The sequence below is a fragment of the Numida meleagris genome, chromosome Z (assembly GCF_002078875.1).
Source record: "Numida meleagris isolate 19003 breed g44 Domestic line chromosome Z, NumMel1.0, whole genome shotgun sequence".
NCBI lineage: Eukaryota > Metazoa > Chordata > Aves > Galliformes > Numididae > Numida > Numida meleagris.
The window spans coordinates 38,450,172-38,456,171 of NC_034438.1; positions in this window are offsets into that span (position 1 = coordinate 38,450,172).

Sequence of the window (6,000 nt, forward strand, 5' to 3'; positions counted from 1 at the left end):
ATTAAAACATACTTTGTAGTATCTTATTTATTAAATTGTACACCTTTTTTTTGTTTGGGAATAAGAGGGTATAAATTGAATTTATCTAGCTCTTGGAACTTAAAACCTGTTATCTTTTCATCCAGCACACCATAACAATGGGGCAGAGGGATCAGACTTATCTGTTTGGAATTTAGGTCTAAATTAAAAAAATAAAGAGTTCTATTAGCAACAATGTATAAAGCAACTGTACAGGGTAGGGCTTTGGGCATACACTTTACCTTTCTAAATCCCAAACAGAGGTGCAGGCTACTGAGGTTACAAGAATACAGATCTGTCATGTGCCAGCCTGGCACGTGGGTTTTGGGGTGGGGAGCTCAGCTGTCAGAGGAGGCAGCGGGGCACTGGGCTGCTCCCAGGGGTGTCTTCCACTATGCAGAGGTGAGCGCCCCAACTTCACAATGTCCTTTGTGGGCATCAAAGGCCTGGGCCATGGGAGGGTTCAGCACAGAGTGCCAGCACATTTTTTCAGGTATGGGAATAGTATAAGACAGGGCCAAATGAGCGAGTGTTATGATCAGTCAGCAGAATCTGAAAAGATGGGGTGCATGTTTGCCCTAAGGAATGCTTTACAAATACCCACATACCCAGGCTCCTTCTGTCTTTGGTTCTGCTTTCCAGGTCACCCTTCCCATCATCTGCCTGTAATCCAAATACAAGACCTTTACAGATAGTGATATATAATATATACGCATTGCCCAGAAAGGAACTAGTAATTAGCCAAAGAGCAAAATGAAGTTAGGAAATTTACTTGCTGGCACTGGACTCCATGCTGAGACGACCTGCAAAGGCCAATGGTAGAGGAGCTCAGCTTGACTGGATCATCTGGTTCAAGGCCCGAGTCATTTCTCTGGCAGAGCCTGAGGCGCATACACAATGAGCACAGGGAACGTTGGCTTTCTGTTTTCTCTTAGATGCTCTAATCTGTGAATGCAGCCTTCACTTTACTCCTCAGTTATGTCTTTCTTACATTGTAAGCTCTGCAGGACACAGGGACTCGTCTTATATTTGCTTTTACAATGGCTGGTATTCCTTGGCTACTGTACAACTAATGGCTGCTCCTCAGAGGGCTATGGCTTTCTTTCTCCCTTGGTGAAGACACCCAGGATTTAGTCAAGGCAAAATAAAGGCTTAAGGTCTATGATGACTTAGAAAAAGAATGCAGAGGCAGCTGCTCTGTCACTCTGTTATAAGTCTCCAATTTAAGCTTAGAGTCAATTTTTTCTTTCCCACTGCTGGAATTGTTGAAATGAGCCACTACTGCAGAAAAGAATCCAGCCTTCAATTTTTTTTCCATGTACTACTTAAGGGATATCTGTTTGGTTTTCTTTAAAGAGGTTACTAATCCCTTTTTCTGCTGCCAATGTGAAATGATGGCACTTGATTGCTAAAGACACAGAGCCACAAATTTCATGTCTGATGACTTTCATTAGAAGGAGAGTTCCCTTGAAAGCGGTGCTGCTCAGCAGGGCTAATTTCAAGTGCTTTTTCTCACACAGATGGATGTAACTGTTGTAGGGTGCTTGGGGTGTAGAAGCTGCTTGTGCTGTGGAAGCAGCTCCAGTTCCCAGGCAGAAATCCAGGAGCAGGTTGGCTCTGCTGGCAAACTGGTGTGTGGACTATATTCCCTAAAGTGTTTGTTGCCTGGCTCTGGAAATCAGCTGTTACGTATCACAGTAATAAGATGGAAGAAAAATGGTAGGGTATTTGTCATCAGCTGCAGTCCTTTGAATTATTGCTCTGTATCTCTCCCTGTAAGAGATGAGTTTCTGAGATAAAGAGAATACTGACACAATAAAGGATGAAAAAAGCAAGGCTGAACCTGGATTTAAACCAAATTCTGTGCTTCAAAGCACTCTATGCTTTTTAGAGATGTTCTCTTCATTTTTTAAAACTCAGTATATTATAATAGTTAAAAATAAGCAATCATTAGAAGCCTCATCATTTTTTTCATTGGTTATATAATATACTTGCTGCTATACATTTTTAATTCACTCCTAAAGCATGTTGTAAACAGTGATACTGAAGTACTCTATAAATACTAAATAGACATTGTAATAGATAATCCTGATGATTCACAACATTGTTATTGAACCTGTTCCTATAAAAGGAAATACATACTTGTATATATTTACAGTCTTGAATGAATCCTTAACTGGAAACAAACCAGAGGCTATCTTTACACCAAATATTTATCTTTCTTTCCTATACATCTAAATGCTTTTTAGAAGCTTTGTTGTGTTCAAGAAACAAGCAAACAAACAAAACCCACAGCAGATCCCTAACTATACTTAGAACACGAAAATTCCAGCGTGTAATACAATATGTATTGTATATAATATACAATATGTATTGTATATAATACAATATGTATATACATACAATATGTATAATACTGTATATGTATAATATGTATAATATGTATAATATACATACAATATGTATAATACAATATGTATATACATACAATATATATGTAAATATATTTTATATATATATATATATATATATATGTTAATTGCAAAAGAGCACCAGTTTGAGTGGCCGTGGTGAGGGAGGTGGTCTGACAGAACTGGAGGTGCCCAGATGCTACTGAGCCTTGGAGAGTCAGTATTACATTTTAAAATAGTCACATTTTTCTCCCACTTCCAATGAATTTGAGATAACTTTCTGCATATCCCGTCTTTCAGAAATGACCAAACATTTTGGAAACTTTTTGAATACAAAGAACATAATGGTATTTCAAATTTGTGGTGAGACTTGGTCCATTTCAATCCTGTGATAAAGTGGAAATTACTACTAACTTTTGTTGCTTTTGACTCTTTATAACAGTAGAGGTTATTGGCAGAAGTTAGTTATACAGTGGACTTACTGGTTTCCTTGTTCTAATAAGAAATTGGCTCATGTATTTTATTGTGCATTAGAATGTGATTCATACCTATCTGTTTAGAAAATCTGGTGCTTACCTATGAAGCATAATCACAAAGAAGTCCTCAAGTATGTAGTCTCCTCCAAAGAGGCCCAATTTTAATTTTTGTTTTGTATAAGAAATCTCTTGTTTCTAAGGTAATGAATAATTAAAGAAAATCTTTAAACTATTTCAAGTCTCTTTGTTCTCTATGGTGCTCCAATTATAATGCCAGCTACATCTGGTCACTACGTTAGGCCACTTTCTTAGCACCATAGAACAGGCATTTTATTATTTACACAGCCAACCTGTATGTACACTTATGGTGTCATAGGAAGAATGGTTAGCACATATACAGAACTGTGTGGAATTTTTTTTACCTTGCAAAGGTTATAATTGTAGGCTTATAAAATATATTTTTTTAATTTGTTCCTCAAAAATAACGATTACACAAGTATGGTGCAAGTAACAGCTTGAGGACAAAGAAGAAACTAGTTTATATTTTTTGTGTATGAACATAAGTTTTGCTGCGTAGCAAAGAATCATCCTGGTTGAGAAGCACTTTGATTGGTGTCATGAAGTTAATAAACCCACACATCACTATGCACTTAAGAATTTGCAGCAGAATATTGTGAATGCTATAAAAAAAGTACATTAAATTTTTAAATGTCAGAGAACTGTCTTTGTGAACTGGAAAATAAGTCGGAAAATCACCAAAATGCCAGGAGGGCAATCTGAACAGGGAAGGTTCTTAGGAACTGGATTGTAATTTGGGCAATAAACCCTGTTTATAATAGTCTTCCAGTCATTAACTGACTCTGCTGCCAGAGGGAACTGGGACTATTAACTTCTTCTGACTGAACCAGAGGGGAAAAGCAATAATTTCTTTTACAAGCAGAAGGAAAGGTTCTGCTCAATAAAGAACAATTAAACATTTCCTATAAAAGAGAATTCTCAGGAGTTTGTGCCACTGCTGGTAGACATGTGGCTATCAAAACCTTTCTTTTGGCTCTTTGAAGGGTATTTTGTGCTATCATTATATATGGGTTTTTTTGTATCACTACAATCACAAGCTTGCTGGATACCATATTTTGTTGGGAAGAATGGTTCCACTGGATGAATAGTGACTTAATGAATTTCTTTCTTGTCCCTAGCAGATAATCACTGATGTGATTTCAGAGATGAGGGCGAAACCTTCTCTTCTATGCCCATCTTTCTTCCTATGACTGAGGATGACTTTTTAATTATTCAGATAACTTTCCCTGTCTCCACCTTTAACTTGCTATGAATTTTTTTTTGGTAAAGGAATTTACTGCATTCCTATTGGATCAGTCAGATGTACAGTAAATTATACTCTGTCACTATGTGCTTAATAAAGAAAAGTTTTCTTTCTATCTCCTTAGTTTTTTCTTTTTCCTGTACTATAAAATTATTTCAGAGCTATTATTTCTGTCAGAAGATTTAGATCTGAAGATCTTTGTCTGGGTCATGGCATTTTGTGTGACACAAAAAGAAGAAATAGAATGGTCCTTTTAGCATGGAGTTCACAATTGGGCATCAGTGAAAGAAGCAAACAGGCATGGCTTCTAGCTGTAAGAAGAATGGCCCAGGATGGGAATGAATTCATTTTCACAATGTATGGGTAGTATTTAGCCACATAAGTAATTTTCTGTCAAGGGAAAGGGTAATAAATTATTGCCAATTACTCCTTGAATTTATCATTATCAGCATATAACAGCCATATCACTTTAGCAGTTTGTGAAAATGTGGTATTTCACAGGGTTTTATTAGTATCTGGATTGGTGTACAAAGCAGCTTCCAAAAGAGGGAGGCAGCTTCATTTCCTCTGCTTCCCATCCATCACCAGCTGGCTGTCAAAGTATACAGGATTAAAACAAACAATGAAAATTACTGCCCACATGCTGGTCCTCTTTTCTCTATGGTGTCTGCAGTAATTGAAACCCTGGCTTGACTAACTGCTGCTGAATTTGTGCAGCATCTAGTGCCAAACAGAGCACCAATATCACCGCTATTTTAGAACTCCTTTTCCATAATATTTCGACAGGGATCTACTGCACTGTAGGTTGAGTACTTCAACAATTAAGCAAAATCCTCACTGAAGGTTGAAAAGAATTTGACTTAACTGCACATTTTGGCCCAAGAAATTTGATCACATTGCATTAGAAAGTGTGCATGAAAACACTGTGGGAGCTGTTCCTCATTCCACAGACAAGTCACTCAACAGTATTCTTCTTCTTGAGACCTGCCTGTCATTCAAGCCTGTCAGGATGGGTTAAAAATCCTGCTTGCAGGTCAGGTTGCATTTGTTGTATGACTAAGAAAAGTCACTTCCTGGTGAAGGAGGAAGTGCTAGGAGAGAAAATACTCAAATGCAGATACATCTGCTGAAGAGGAAGTTGTGAGCAACATCTGTGAAGCAACTTTATTCTAGCTGTACTATATTGCCTTTGCCTTTACTGCTAGATAGGAAAAAGTTATTATAAAGAATACTTCAGTATTCCCTGTACTCCTCTGTTGGAAGGATTTTCAAAGCCATAAAGCTAACAACACTATTTCATTTCTCCTTTAAATAGGAACGGTGAGAACATAACAGGGAGATGTTACAGCTTCAGGAAGCTGCGCGCTGTCCTTCTGAATGCAGTGGAGGTAGAGATTTCTGGAAGATCAGATCACAGACTGCTGAATAAAAGAGAATTTCTGTGACTGAAAGCAGGGAAATGCTTGAGAACTGCTAATATTTACTATTAGTGTAACAGAATTAGAAAAAGAAGATAAATTTTGAACCCTCCATTTGGTCAAAAATATAAACATCAGATGGCATTATGAGGCACAGTCCTCAGAAGGTTTGAGGACATGAATTAATGTCCTCAAAGCCACTCACAATTATAATGTATAAACTATTTTAGATAATTCTTGGCAGTGTAATAACAACTTATTTACAGACTGCTGGCTAAATTAAAAGATTCAGTGCCTAAAGACCTTGTTGTTAATTTTCTACTTATTTAGCCAAACTAAAGTAGGAATTAGCTGGG